This window comes from Moschus berezovskii, chromosome 27, assembly GCF_049115385.1.
Source record: "Moschus berezovskii isolate FMDL1 chromosome 27, NW_MosBer_1.0, whole genome shotgun sequence".
Taxonomy (NCBI): Eukaryota; Metazoa; Chordata; class Mammalia; order Artiodactyla; family Moschidae; genus Moschus; species Moschus berezovskii.
In genome coordinates, this window is record NC_142486.1 from 16397207 (window position 1) to 16412370 (window position 15164).

The 15164-nt window shown below is 54.4% G+C and overlaps 1 protein-coding gene across 2 annotated transcripts in view; it reads right to left on the reverse strand.

Moving 5' to 3' along the window:
- The window catches only part of SBK1 (SH3 domain binding kinase 1), a 51226-nt gene that overhangs the window by 15844 nt on the left and 20218 nt on the right, over window positions 1–15164 (reverse strand). Inside the window, exon 1 of one of the 2 annotated variants that reach the window (XM_055409743.2) lies at window positions 8124–8945. The exons of the other annotated variant lie outside the window; for it this stretch is intronic. The gene's annotated coding sequence lies outside the window, so the exon portion shown is untranslated. Of the gene's footprint in view, window positions 1–8123; window positions 8946–15164 lie in introns of those variants that run through there. 2 annotated transcript variants of the gene reach the window in all.

Below are 15164 nucleotides of genomic sequence, written 5' to 3' on the forward strand. Positions count from 1 at the left end.
CTGGGGAAAGAAGTGGGAACTCAATGACCAGGGGCAGGGTGAGAATTAAATTTTCACTGGCAACAGTCCTGTTGGATCTGGGAGGTTATAAGGAACCAGGTATGGTTAGGGGGCCAGACAATCCCAAGGGAGAGTGTGAGAGGAGATTGTGCCCACTTAGCCAGGCTCAGCACCCTGGGGTGGATGGCCCCAGAGAGGGGCCTGGGGGGAAGGAGTGGCCCAGCTTGGTTGCCCCGAATCACCACATGGAGCTGGCCCAGGCTCAGGAAGGGAGGGGAGCTGGTAACCCCCCTGACACTCACCCCTGAGGGGAGCCCTCCCCCCCCCCACAGCCAGTGCCCCCGACTGGTTCTCTGCCACTTAACACCTTCTCAGAAGGGTGTCCCTGACCCTCCTGGTTTTTACCCCAGGGCAGAAATCAGTTCACACGTGGGCTCGCCCATCCACTGCAAGCAAGTGGCGGGGGGCGTCCAGAGCTGGGTCCTCTCACCCCAAAAAGAGAAGTGTGAATTGCCTGGGAAAGCTCTGGCCTTTGCTGCTCATGCCCAGGGAACCTTGTGCAGCCCTGCCGCCAAACCCTTCTCTGCACAAGTTTCCAATCTATGAAATGAGCTATTTCATGTCCCTTCATGGGTCACCAAAGTCTCAGTTCTCTTTACCCTGAAAAATGTCCCCAGCCACCACCTACACACTTCTGCATACAACGTCAGGGCCCCGAGGAGCCCATAAGAGAGGCCAGGTAAGTCTTCTCCCTCTCCTTGGTCCTTTGACACAAATACAGACTCCACCAAACATTCTGTTCTGGCTCAAAAGGAAGAGGAGAATATTCTCAGATCTTTTCATCTTCGCCTTGTGGTGCGTATTCTGGCTCTATCCCCGCCTAAGCCTGACTAAGCCTCAGTTTGTCCATGAGTAAAATGGGATGAGAATGCCCATTTAACATGATGGGCTTCTGTGAGAATTAAAGGGGCACTTCCTACAGAGCAGATGCTTGGTAAGAATTTGCTGCAGAGGGGACTGAGACTTTGGTTCCATTCTGGACCCTGAAGATGCTGTACCGTCTTGAGTGTCTTGGTTTTCTAGGCTGGACATGCAGGCCATACTGGCTCTAATAAATCTCACACCCCGGACCTGCCTGAGCCAGGAGGGACCTTGGAGATCATGTAGCGCACCCCCACATTTCCCAGGTAAGGAGACTGAGAGGGAGAGCTGAGGCTGACCCGAGATCAAGCAGCAGAAGCTAGACAGCCTGCTTCCCGCTGCCCTCCCCACCAGGGGCAGCCTGGGGTTCCCTGTGCTGCCAGGTTCTGCTTCTGGCTCCAGCCTCTGCCTCAGCCTCCTGCCCAGCTGGCGCGGTCTGCCCCTTCCCCAGGGCACAGCCTTGGTGGTTATTAATAGTCTGTGCTACGCCTGCCTGCAGCTGGTGCCCAGAGCTGGGATAGGCGGTCTAGCCAGGCCCTGAGGGGAGGTGGGAGCCCTGGGCCTCCTTGTTCCCAACCTACCTGTGGCAGCCCCTATGGGTGCGGGAGGCGGCATGAGCCTTGTTGCTGGGTGATGCGGGCAGCTTGGCCCTCAGGGTCCTTGGCTGATCGGCCACCAGTGGAAGGGGGTGGTCACTGGGTGGGTGAGCAAGAGGCTCCCTGAAGAGCTGAGCCCTTCCCCAGTCCTCTCTGCATCCCCCTGCCCTGACCCCTAGTGAGGGATGGAAGGGGAAATGCAGCCTAGCTTGGGAGCCTGGAGCCCAGATTCGGTATCCACTGGGTGAAACCAGGTCACCACCACATCCTGCCATGAAGACACTTGGGTAAGTCACTTGCTTTCTCTGTGCCTCCATTTCCTTGTCAGGAAATAGGGTTAATAGTGGTCTGGGTTAAAGCGTTATTAATCACAGCTGACATTTATGAACTACCTAAAGTACTTTAGACATATTGACTCATTCTACTTCACAACCATTTTAGGAGAAGCTGCTCCTGCTGTTCCCATTATATCCCTCTCTGCGCAGGAGACTTGAGACTCAGAGAAGGGGCGACTAAGTGACGTGTCCAGTGGCACGCAGTTAGGGCACAGCTTACAGGGCTCTGCCTGGCTCCAGAACATTCCGTAGATGTTTGCTGAGCACCTACTATGTGCTTGGAGCTGGAATACATTCATCAACCAGACGAACAGCCCTGTCCTCAAGGACCTTATATTCTCATTTGGAGACAATGATAAAGGTAAGAGACGGAAGTCAGATAGTGGGATGTCTACACGAAAAAACAAAGCAGGGAGAGGCAGGGAAATGCTGGGGGGTGGGAATGGAACTGTAGAAGGACAGGGGACGAGGGGGTCAGGAAAGGCCCTACTGAGAAGGTTGTAAGCACGTGGAGAACTGTGGGCCTGCGAATCTTTTTTCTTTTTAGTGTTTATTTATTTGGCTGCACTGGGTCTTTAGTTGCAGCTTGTGGGATCTAGTTCCCTGACCAGGGATCGAACCCAGGCCCCCTGCACTGGAAACTTGGAATCTTAGCCACTGGACACCCAGGCAAGTCCTTTGGAGACTGTGGATCTTGTAAGGGAAGAGTCCTCCTGACAGAGGCATGTGCTGTGCTTGGTGTGCTCAGGGAACCGTGAGGAGGCCTGGCATGGCCAGTGGATACCGAATCTGGCCTCCAGGCTCCCCCTGAAGTAGGGGCTAAGGGACAAGGACCAGAGGGGAGGGTAGAGGTAAGGGGTGGAGGGCAGTGGACAGGGCCTCGGAGGCTGCAGTGAGGACCTGCCTTTCACTCCGAGTAAGATGCACGCCAGTCTCTGGACCTAAGCAAAACTTTCCTGAAGCCAGCCCATGTGCCAGGCCCCAAGAGGCCAAGAGACAGCAGGCACCTGACCCTGCTGCACTCAGAGACCCCTCCAGGCCAGCAGCATCCCACCACTGTCCTTGGAGGGGCCGAGAGAGGAAGGAGAGGGGAGCCTTTCAGGCTTCCTTCGAAGATTCCTCGGTGCTGCAGCTCTCAGCTGCTGTGGCCCCAGGTGAGGTGTGAGGGCAGTGTGTCCAGGAACACGGCCAGAGCCCAAGTTAGTTTCTGCCGGTTCCTTCTGTCTGGCCATGCCCTGTGTGCTGTGTGAATGATGGAAGGATGGATAGAACCCTCTCTGAATCCTAGATATGAACACTTGAGTAAAGACCTTCACCCCAATCCTCTTTTTTTTTTTCCACCTGTAAACAGGGCTAACGTTCCCTTTCTGCTCAGGGCTTCAGGGGGCTGATATTAACAGCAGAGCATAGAGGGTACTTGGTGCCATTCACAGCACTTTACACACTTTCATCGCTGAATCTTCACTATGACACTACAAGTCAGGGACTAGTCTCATCCCCTTTTTTTGTAGCTGAGGGATCTGAGGCACAGAGAGGCTAAGCACCTTGCCCAAGGTCACACAGCGGGTCGAGAAGTTGTGCTTTTGGCCACTAACCCCTGTTAACTGCGGGTACCACTGCACTTCCTGGACACATGTAGCATCAGGGCTGGCAGGTACCTGAGCTCTCAGAGTGGGATGATCCGATCTGCCTTAGGACTGTGGGCCCCCCAATTCGAGAGAGCAAGACGCCTCCTTGCTATATTGTGGGGCCCATCAGATGAGGAGCTCTCCTGGGGTGGGGATTGGTACAGCCTCTACATGGCCTGACCAGGAGGAGGCTCTATCCTGTCCACTATCCAGTCCCCATCCCTGCCCCGCAGGGTCATCCCAACATGCAGAGGCAGCTGGAACATTCTCTGCCTCTCCCAGGACTGGCTAAGGCCACAAGAAAGGGAGTCACAGTGGCTGGACCCACTTATCGCGGACCCTGCAGCCGGTGGCAGAAATCATAAGCAAATACTTAAGTAGCAGAAGCCACTAAAAGTGGTTGATCATGTAAACCTCCCCACACTAGGAAGGAGCTAGTACTATTCCCATTCTTCATCAGAAGAAACTGAGGATGGAAGAAACTGCCTCATCCAAGGTCACACAGCTGGAGAGGGGTAGAGGCACGTCTGATGTTAGTTTCACATGAACCTTTGGGAGTTCACAGGACTGGGCTCAAATCCTCAATAATGAGGTGCTGTTCTCTATGCTATGGGAGAGGGGATGTCCAGAGACTGGTGTGGGACACTTGACACTACAAAACACTTCCCTGAACCCTGATGTTACATGGCTCCCCGAATGGGGGCCGAGCTTGGAGTCTAGACCTGTCCCCTCTAGGCTGTGGCCAAGCTCTATGGTAGGGGGAAGGGAGGATGGGGAGGAGGACGGGAGAGGAGAGGTGCTCTTAGGGCCCCACCAGGCTTTATGCCACAGCTTTCCGAGACCAGAAGGGGGACTAAGGAAGTCAGGGAGGGAGGGGGAAGCCTGGAGCAGAACACATCTGTTGGAGATGCTGGTCTGGCTCTGGCCAGAGGCCCATCTGCCTGGACAGGAAGTCTGGGGACACAAGCCTGGCAGGTATCTCACCTGGAAAGCAGCTCTGGTCAGGAAGAGGACCTCTGCTACAGCTAATATAGATCCCACCCCTCAGGCCTGACTCTCACCCTGCCCCCACCCATAGCAGGGGCGCGTTGTTAAGCACCACACAGAACTGCTCAAACACCCACCCCCCATTTCCTGAGGAGAGTACCAAAAGCCCTCTGGCTTCCCCAGTAGGAAAATCAAGAATAGTTTCTGAGTACGATTGGCTCCGATTGGAAAGGGGATTCGCAAGTGGATGAGTAACCCTTGGCGGTAATGCCGCCGGGCAGATCCTGTCCAGGGCCCTTTTCATGCTTTAGCTCACTTAATCCCCCTGCTGACCCTGAGGTAGGTATTATCCTTGTTTTCCACATGTGTAAAATGAAGCTCAGAGAGGTTAAGTGACTTGCCTGAGGTCACACAGCGGCAATTCAAACTCCAGAAGTCCAGAGCTCAACTATAGAGCTCCGCTGATTCCTTTGGCCTCAGGATGCTGTTGACCTTCATCCAGGAAGACGGCACACCCCCTTCTAGGGACATGCCCTGTGCCTGGGGCCCATTGCTGACTCCTGACCCCTGTGCAGCTACTTAGTATCACCCCTTGGTTTCCTCAATGTTTAGGGTAGGTTAAAATTTTTGCATGACTTTGGCATGACTTCGAGACCCCCCCACCTCTCCTGCCTGACCAAAACTTAGAGCATTTTGGATTCAGTCCTAGAGTGTTAGAACAAGGAGGAAGATTACAGCTGACAGAACCTCTAGTCCAATTCCTCCCTGACACATGGGGAAACTGAGGCCTGGAGGGCAGTCCTCCTCCACGAGGCCTCAGTAAGACCTTGGCCTAGAACCTGGGACTTTTGCTCCTAGGGACATGTGGGACAGTTAAAACAGGATTTTGCTGGCTGAATCCTTCTAGAAGAGAGGAAGGGGCACAAGATGGGGCCCAGAGTGTGAGACCAGAGTGGAGATGCTTCTGACTAATAGAGGAATTCAGGCTCACTTCATCTCTTGGCCTAAAAGACCTTGGAGAGCTGCTGCTCTGTGGTTGTTCTAACCTGGCCACGGGGAGGCAGGGAAGACCTGAGCGCACAGATATACAGAGACAAAGGTCACCTGCTGAGCAAACATTTTCTGGCCTCTACCTTAGGCCTGCAAAGCTAGATGCTACAAGAGGGACCAGCAGGTCATGTAAATGAGTGAGGAGGCCAGGTGGGGCCTGGGGCCAGCTAGATGATGACAGCTGATCTAAAGGGGGTCATCATTCTTCAGCTCTGGTCTGGGCTTGTCACAGCATTTGATTTTTCAAGAGGACCCCCAAATCAATATTTGTATGTGACACTGCATGTTTGTTTAGCATTGGCAACAAACAGGAGAAAAACACTGTTTGGAACAAAATGTGTTGAGAAGTTGTGTCTGACAACATGTGCTGTACAATATGCTGGGCTCTGGGTTAGGCAAAGCCGATGCTGCGGGGAGTGGGGGACAGACCTGGTCCCGTCTCCTGGAGCTCGGAGTCTCGAGGTGGAGATACACTCTCACAGCCACCAACCATCACCCAGCCCAGCTCTCCGTTCTGTGCCAGCCCAGGTCAGAGCAAAAGGGGAGGGTGGAGACAGAGAACTGTCCGTGAGCCATCCTGCAGTGGGGCTTTTCAGGTCGGGGGAACAGCACATGGTGGAAGGAAGGAGCTGGGGGACACAGAGGTGAGCCAGAAGTAGAGGATGGAGAGTGAGGAACGCGAGGTGATGCTTGGGGTGGTTTCAGGTCACACTGCAACCAGCTCTGATGGCGCTCATTCCAGACTCAATGGGGAGCCATCGCAGGTGAGCCTGGAGGGGAGAGCTTACTCTCTGTCTCCCTCTGGCCTCTTGGTGATTTTCCCTAGTCACAGTGACTCAAATCTCAACTCTTTTAGCTGCCGACTCCACTCCTTTGCAGGTGGGTTGTCTGACAAGGCCCTGGGCTCTTGGGAACCCAGTAGGGGAAGAGGAGCTCCTTCAGAGATAGAGAGGGCACACCTGGATACTTCTGCGGGCCCAGGTACGATCCACATCCACCCCACCGGCTGCAGAGTGAGTGGCTTGCTGTCGTTCTCTCTGGGAGATGCCACATGCTTGCCCAAGGTCACCCAGTCTTCAGGGCAATTGGCTCCCCCACAGCCTGAGCTGAGGCGGGGGGCTGTCTCAGTTGTCCTTGAATTTGAAGGCGGAGCCGCCAGGGGTCTGACCTGGAGCCCCCAAGCCTCTTCTCCGGCTGGCCACATCCCACCCCTTAAGTCAACACCAGTAGCACGCAGGGGTGGGGGCACTTGGTACCGGGAAGCGGGGAGAAGAGGAATCTGCTACCCAAGCTCAGATGCTTCAGGTGTGGGATCAGAACTGACCAGACCCACCTCAACTGGTCCAACCACGCACGGGCAAATTGAGAACAGCCCAGAGATGTGATGAACGGGCAAGATCAGGAAAGGGGATGAAGTGGGAAAAAGGACCTTGACTCCAGTACCTGGTACCTCACAGACCCTCGCTAAAAGGTTTGTTGAATGAACCAGTGAACAAAGGAACTCCTGGTGGGGCTACCTGTACCCAGAGTCATACATCTTCAGCATTACTGCTCGCTTGCAGAGGGCTGAGAGAGAAGGCTGGCGGAAACCCCAGTGGCTCTGTGTGTTCCCTCGAACGGTCCCATCCCTTCTCGGGACCTCTGATCCAGAATAAAACATCCCCATGAGCTGCAGGGGCTGGGGTTCAGGACCTCACTGATGGCCGGGTGGGGATACTGCTTTGTACACCACTTGTAAAGCTGAGGCCGGAACCTAGAATGGTTCCTTGGTTGTCCAGGACACACTGACCCCACCTGAGGTTTGGCCCTGGGTGTCCCGGAGGTCAGGAGGACAAGGGAGAGCCTTGGCTTTGCTGCCCCTGGGGCAAATGGGGACAGAAAGGTGCCCTGACCTGAAATGGCTCCTTGATCCAACCTTCCTCCCCTCACCAGAAACCAGAGCCTCACTTTAGAAAGGGCTTGTCCCCCCAGCCTTGTCCTGCAGGGAGCACAAAGTATGGCCTGGGTGAAGATCCCCCCCCACGCCCCCTGTAGTTTGGGTGGGGGGTGTGCAATGGGATCATAGAGAAAAGAAGGGGATCCCACTCATTCTCTCAAACACACCCCTTCCTTGACTTTCACAGACAAAGACACACACCCAAAGCCCCAGCCATCACCCTAGGGCCACCCACTGCAGGCCCCCTCACCTGTGGACACCCCAAATCTTCTCTTCCCAGGAGAGGACTTCACTTGAGAACTCAGCCTGGCCTTGAGGGGAGGGGTGTATATCCTCCAAGGACCAAGGGTCCCAACAGCTCCAGGCTCGCGATTTTGGGGGTGGACTCCCCCCTCTCTTCTCCCTTCTTCGCGGCGGAAGGGTCTCTGCCACCACTCCCCCGCGGTCTGGGGAGCTGTGCCCGAACCCCAGGGCTAGGGTGGGGGGTGGGGGAAGGGAGAGGAGGAGGGGGCGGCTCCTCCAAGCGAGACACAAAGAGACGTCCTTCAGCCTCGGCTCCATGGCGACGCTGGGGAGGGGGCCGTGCGCACCCCACACTTCCTTCCCCACCTGCAGGGGTAGGGACCTCGGCGGCCACTCACCTGCTGCCCCTCACCTGGTCCCGGCTTACCTGAGCTGGGGCCGCGGGGACGCCGCGGCAGGGGGCCTGGGAGCCGTCTCGGTTTCCGTCGTCAGCCTGGCCCGGGGGGCTCAGGGCGCCACGATCATGGGCCGGGATGAGAAGGGGGCCGCGAGGGGCTCAGTCGCCCTGGTCCTGGAGCTTTCAGAGGGGGTCCCCGAAGCCTCTTGCTGGTGAGGGATAGCTCTTGCTGTCCCTAGATTTGGGGTTTCTGTGCGCCGGAATCGGGGGATCTAAGACCCCTGATCTAGGGGCGTTCTGAGCTGGATCTTCGTGTCTTGAGGTGTGGAGTTGTAATGGCCAGGATCTTGAGAAGGGGTCCCCACAATCCCGGACAGTGGGTCACTGCGTTCTAGGTCTTGTGGGGGCCCAGACTGAAGAGGGGAGTCCGCGGAACCGCAGGGAGGTCGCTGTCTTCTGAATACGGACGTAGTCTCCGCTTTCCCCGGGTGGGGAGTCGATCTCTGTTGGATCTGGGGGGTCACTCGCTTTCCTAAAGGTCTCTGGGTCCTGGATGTGGTGGGGGAGGATCCCCGCGCTCCCCGGCTGCGGGGGCTTGCTGAGTCCCGGCTACCGGCAGGAGCTGGGAGGAAGCCCCTCAGCCGCTGGGGGGCTCCGTCGCCGCCGCTACGAGCAGCCCGGCCCTGCGGTCCCGGACCCCGGCCTGGTCCGGGCTCCGGCTGCGGCTCCGGCTCGCGCTCCGCCTGGTGCTCGGGCCCCGGCCCCGGCGCCCGCCCGGGCAGCGCTCCATCGCGGCATCGCGGCTCCGCCCTCCGGCCTGCGCGCACCTGCCCGCCTAGCCCGCGGCTCCGCCCTCCGGCTCGCGCGCCACCGCCCGCCCCTTTGTCCGCCCCGCTTGGCGCGCGCCCTCGCGCACGCGCACTAACCCCGGCGCGCGCTCGCCCTCCCGCCGCGCCCTCCTGCCGCGCGCCGCGGGGCGCAGATTTTCCCCGCGCGGAGGGAGTGGCGCGCGGCGCCCCCACCCCGCCTTCCGGCCGCGCTGGGTCCTAGCGCCCATGGGCTGCTTCTCTCCCCTCCCATCCCCGTCTTTTCTAGGTCAGAGCCCACAAGGGGGCGAGAATGAGGTTAGAGAGGACTCGGGGGAGTCTGAGAGGGTCACCTGGTCCAGCCTCCAGGCCCCTGCGGGACCAGACTGTCTCAGACTGTCCCAGTCTGCTCTTGTGGGGCGGAGCCTGTGTCTTTTTCAAGGAGGGAAACATCTAAGCTCTGCAAGCCGATATAAATTCATCAATCCGTCCATCCATCCATCCATCCATCCATCCGAGCAGGACCTTAGAGAACTAACTCAGGAAAGCCTACTTAGGAAACTGGGGCTTTCAGGGTCAAGTCAGCCCAGGTTGCATTTTCGACCCCTATTGTAAACAGGCAGTAGCCAGTCATGAGATGCAGCTGGGATTCACAGAGTTCACCAGATAGAAGGGAGGGAAGGGGAGTCCAGGCAGAAGCATGTGCTAAGGCACTACCCAGGTATGAAGGACCACTGTCTGTTTGGTAACTGGAAATTGATGACCTGGAAGGAAGTGGGGTGGATGAGGATGGAGATGAGATGGAACAGCTCACCCTCCCAGGCTCTATTTTCCTCTTTCTCAGCCTCATCCATGCAGCCTCACCCACACTGTTTCCCTAAGGAGAAAACCCCTAACACCCCCTGCACCTTTCCTATTTGTTCACCCAGCACGCTCTTTCCAACCGTACCTCTCCGCTCTTCTAGAAGCTTGAGTTAGCTTGTTTGTTTCTGGCTGTGCCACATAGCTTGTGGGATCTTAGTTCCCTGACCAGGGATTGAACCCTCCTAATCACTAGTCTGCCTGGGAATTCCCCATTTCTAGAAGTTTGAGAGCCATTGATTGCAAACCGACTAGGGTCCAGTATAACAACATAAGGAATGGTGGAGATGGAGCAAACTGAAGTATCATGGGCTCTGTGTGGACAGATGATTTTTCAAGCAGGGAATCCATGTTCTAAAATACAATTTTGGCCACACCATGCAACTTGTGGGATTTTAATTTCCCACCCAGGGATTGAACCCAGGCCCTCAGCTGTGGGAGTATGGAGTCCTAACCACTAGACCGCCAGGGAATTCCCCAATTGTCCAACTTTTAAATGTTTGAAACGATTTCCCCAAATTCAGAAATACTGAATGGGCCAAATGAAACATTGGTGTTTTAGTCGCTAAGTCATGTCTGACTCTTTGCAACCTCGTGGACTGTAGCCCACAGGGCTACTCTGTCCATGGGATTTCCCAGGCAAGAATACTGGAGTGGATCGCCATTTCCATCTCCAAGGAATCTTCCCGACCCAGGGATTGAACTCTGGACTCCTGCATTGGCAGGTGGGTTCTTTACCACTGAGCCACCAAACATTCTTTGGGACCAAATCTGACCCAGGGCCATCGAACCTCTGCCGGGAAGAATATTGCCTTACTTCCTATCTTGTCTCTTTCCAGCCTCTATTGAAACTTTTAAAAAAAGAATCCAAGTCTATGTGACCATCAGCTCCGTAAAGTACAAAGTAGATTGGGTTAGTACCCTACATAAAATTGCCAGTAACTTCCTGTTACCTCTGAAAATACTTTCGAATTGTGATGCTGGAGAAGACGCTTGAGAGTCCCTTGGACTTGGAAGAGGTCAAACCAGTCAATCCTAAAGGAAATCAACCTCGAATAATCTTTGGAAGAACTGATGCTGAAGCTGAAGCTCCAATACCTCGGCAAAGAGACAATTCATTGGAAAAGACCCTGATGCTGGGAAAGATTAAGGGCAAAAGGAGAAGGGGGCAGCAGAGGACAAGATGATTAAAGAGAGTCACAGATTCAATGGACACGAGTTTAAGCAAACTCTGGGAGATAGTGAAGGACAGGGAAGCCTGGTGTGCTGCAGTCCATGGGGTTACAAAGAGTCAGACACGACTTAGCAATTGTACAACCACCACCTCTGGAAAAATCTAACCTTATCCTGGCATTCAAAGTCCTTAGCCTTTTGGGTCTCCTACTTTGCCTCTTCTCCATTCGGCCTTGACCTCTGCTGGTGTTCCTAGAATGTCCTAGAACCCCTCTCTTTTTTTCTGTCTCCTCTGTCTAGAATGTCTTCTCTTCCTTGTACTCCAAACAGCTTTCCTCCAAGCTACCTCCTCTGTGGGGACTTCCCTGGTGGTCCAGTGGTTAGGACTTAATGCTCCCACTGCAGGGGCACTGATTCAATCCCCGGGCAGGGAACTAAGATGATCCCACACGTTGTGTGGTTGGGGGTGTGGGGACTGAAGATACCTCCTCTCTGTCTGTCTGCCTTTCCTCTCTCCTCCCTGTCCTGCCAGTGTTTCAGATTTCATCCTGTGTTCTAATCCTTTCCACCTGAGGCTTTATTGCCCAAATGAATGGAGGGGTTTGAGTTACTGGGCAGCTCGTCGAGGGAGACTAGAGAGGGAGGAAGGGGGAAGGGAATGTCTTCCTGAGTCTAACACCTGAGTCCCAGAACATTAGCTTTTAGAGAGTACTTCCTCTTTTTGCAGATGAGGAAACTGAGGCCTCGAGAAGGGCAGAGGTGAAGTTGAAATGTTCCCAGCCATGGTTATCAAGAGTAGTGCTGTTCAAGGCCACTTTCAGCAGAAGCCTTCCCTGATCCTTCAACTGGGGATTTGATTCCTACCACTGTGATTAGTGGGCTTTCCAGGTGGTGCTAGTGGTAAAGAACCCACCTGCCAATGCAGGAGACATAAGAGACATGGGTTCGATCCCTGGGTCAGGAAGATCCCCTGAAATAGGAAATGGCAACCTGCTCCAGTATTCTTGCCTGGAAAATTCTATGGGCAGATGAGCCTGGTGGGCTACAGTCCTTGGGGTTGCAAAGAATTGGATGTGACTGAGTGCATGTGATTAGTAAGTTTGCCAAAATTCACTGTGGGTAATCAGCCTCCCCACCCCCCAGCTCTGCAGGGTCAGAAGTCTTGGTCCCCAAAGGGGGCAAACTCTTACCGGGGGACACAGCATGTGTCTCATTAAAATTTAAGCAGCTGTGGTTGCTGCTAGGACACTCTGGAAAACTGGTTCTGGGACCAGCAGGTAAGAAGAAAAGTCACTGTTCTGGTGGTAGACATTGACCCTGATTGTTTATTAGAAGTTACTAGAAGTACCTGGTCAATTATTAAAATTGGTGATTCTAGTACCAATTAGGTAAAAGCAGGGCTGCTTTTACAAAGTGGGAGCAGGAAGATATACACATGGAACCCAGTGAGCCATCAGAGTGATCTATTGGTTATGATAACCAAGAATTTGGCTTTTTAAAATTGTTTGTAATTTTTATTTCTGGTTGTGCTAGGTTGCTACACGTGGGCTTTCTCTAGTTGTGGTGCATGGGCTTCTTATTGCAGTGGCTTCTCTTGTTGCTGAACATGGGCTCTAGGGCACACAGGCTCAGTAGATGCAGCTAGTGGACTCCAGAGCGTGAGCTCAGTAGTTGTGGCACATGGGCTTAGTTGCCCCGCGGCATGTGGGATCTTCCCAGACCAGGGATCAAACCTGTGTCCGCTGCATTGCAGTGTGGATTCTTAACCACTGGACCCCTAACCTGCCTGGGTTTTCCAGGTGGCGCTGGTGGTAAAGAACCTACCTGCCAATACAGGAGATGTAAGAGGCCCATGTTTGATCCCTAGGTCGGGAAGATCCCCTAGAGGAGGGCATGGCAACCCACTCTAACATTCTTGCCTGGAGAATCCCATGGACTGAGGAAGTCTGGTGGGCGATGGTCCATAGAGTCGGGCATGACTGAAGCGATTTTGCATGCAACCCAGAGTTGAGACCCTTCCGGACTAAAGGTCACACCACCAGGTAGCCCACCAAGACCTTCCCAGGTGACAGTTGAGCATTCGGATAATTGAGAATGGATGGTGGTGGGGGGAGGGGAGATGAGTACCACGTATGTCCTCAGGTCAAGGCAGCAGAAGGGAGGGGAGCTGTAGTTCGTTCCACCATTCTCCCTCTTGAAAGTTTCTGCTTGGAAAGAGAGGCTCACGGCACCCACAGAAGAGCCATGTGGCTCAAGGGGCGAGACGGGGCAGTCCTGAAAATGCACCGCCCGGAGCTCGGACTGCAGGGCTGCTGACTCTGGGGGCAGCAGTCATGGAGTCTGCAGAGTTCACACAGGAGGTGCCTTTGATCCCCTCCAGCCCATCCCAGCCAATGACTGAGTGCGGCGGGGACTCTAAAACATCTGGTTCCTGAGAGACACAGGGCTTCTCTGATGGGCGACTTGAGATCAAGGACTCTCCATTGGCTTTGTGGGAACTTTCTTAACCTCACACTGCAGTTGAAGACTTCCTATCCCCTATTCCTTCCTTCTTTCCCTTTGCCAAATATCAGCTGTCTTGCAGTCTGATGGTTCTCCCAGCCTCCTCTGGCTCCTTCTGTATGTTCCTTCTTAAGCATTCTGCCCCACCCGCCCCCGTACTATAAATTCCTTGCACATCTGACCCCATCTTGGCTCGCTTCTTGGAAGGCTGAACCAATACAGTGTATCTGAAGAGAAGAACTACAGCATCTGTTTGAATGCTGCAAACATGGTTTGACATTCAGAGACAATCCACCTTGGCCCGCTCACAGTTTTGTATCCACAGCAAATGCTGCCTTTGCAAGAGAGGGTCTTGATGGCTACGGTTTTCATTTATTTATTTAATTTTATTGTTGGCTGCACTGGGTCTCTGTTGTTGCATTCGGGCTTTCTGTAGTTGAGGTGAGTGGGGGCTACTCTTCGTTGCTGTGTTGGGGGGGGTGTCATCGCAGTAGCTTCTCTTATGGAGCACAGGCTCTAGGGCGTGCAGGTTTAGTGGCTCTGCAGCATGTGAGATCTTCAGGGACCAGGGATCAAACCGGTGTCCCCTGCATTGCAGGATGGATTCTTCACCATTGGACCACCAGGAAGTCTGATGGGGGTGATTTGACTGTGACCTCTATAGCGACACAGAAGAAACACTGGAAAACAGAGGTCTCCATTTAGATTTCCTTGCCCATATCCCTCTCCGGTGCTGACATGTCCTCATTCTCCCAGGCGGTCACTCGCTGATCTCCTCGCAGGGAGGCAAGTGAGACCAGGAACTTCAGGATTTCTGATTATTTAAGCACTTTCCCAGTTGGCTGCATTTTATACTCATCGATGTGTCAGAAGTTCCTGTTACCATTGCGGGAAGCAGAGAAATTGAAATATAATCCTTGTCCTGTGGAAGGAAGAGGGTCTTTGTGGCTCAGATCATAAAGAATCTGCCCGCAGTGTGGGACACGATATCGTGTTTCAAACTGTATGAGTTTGGGTAACTCTACCAGCCGTACTGAAAGGGCTCTGTTGGGACACTGTCTTGGCCATATCGCTCATCTCCATCAGTGGAACAATGATGGCCCTTGTAGCCTATGTTCTGTGGTGCTCCTTATCGCATCTGGCCCAGTCATGATAGGGAGAGGACATTCCTGGCTTGTTGATCTGCATTATGATCGGCTTGTGCAGAGACAATCTCTTCTCCTGGATGGCCACCATCAAGTCCAGGACCTTGCTGGTGGCAACTGGCTCATGCAGCATGATCAGGGACCCTGGTGTCATTGGTGGCTGAGTAGCTCAGAGCTGATCAGGCTTAGGATGCTGAAGACAACAGCATTTTAGGCAAAGGTCCAGAAGCTTCTGGGGCTTCCCTGGTGACTCAGTGGTAAAGCATCAGCTGCCAATGCAGGAGACACAGATTCAATCCCTGGGTCGGGAAGATTCCCTGGAGAAGCAAATGGCAACCAGTGTTCCAGTATTCTTGCCTGGGAAGTCCCACGGAGAGAGGAGCCTGGTAGGCTATAGTCCATGGGGTCTCACAGAGTCGGACACGACTTAGCGACTGAGCATGCGTGCACTGAAGCTGCTCACAGCCAGGAGTTCCCACTGGCTCAGGGCCACTGGGAGACACAAGTCAATTTGTAGCTGATAAGGAAAACCATGAATCCACCGGAACCCACGATGGATCAGAGAGAAGGCGGCGGGGCAGTCC